The following is a 200-nucleotide window of genomic DNA, read 5'->3' as shown; positions in this document are numbered from 1 at the left end:
AAAATGTAAATTTTAAATTCAAACCACCGCTTGCTGATGTATAATAAATAATAATAATGTTCTATAATATTATGGCTCACATTTCTGTTTTAGATTGATTGAACACGTTTTACATATATTTTGCGCGTAAAAACGCATAGATATACCTACCTATATTATTTCAATAATATTTAGCATATATATATATATATATTATATAA

The 200-nt window shown here is 22.0% G+C and overlaps 1 protein-coding gene across 1 annotated transcript in view; it reads left to right on the top strand.

The window, feature by feature from the left end:
- LOC100161761 (mushroom body large-type Kenyon cell-specific protein 1) overlaps window positions 1-200 on the top strand; it is a 125,380-nt gene that overhangs the window by 62,702 nt on the left and 62,478 nt on the right. The window lies entirely within an intron of this gene.

The sequence above is a fragment of the Acyrthosiphon pisum genome, chromosome A2 (genome assembly GCF_005508785.2).
Source record: "Acyrthosiphon pisum isolate AL4f chromosome A2, pea_aphid_22Mar2018_4r6ur, whole genome shotgun sequence".
Lineage (NCBI taxonomy): Eukaryota > Metazoa > Arthropoda > Insecta > Hemiptera > Aphididae > Acyrthosiphon > Acyrthosiphon pisum.
Note: the sequence above shows the minus strand (reverse complement) of the source record. Positions and strands in the feature narration are given on the sequence as shown.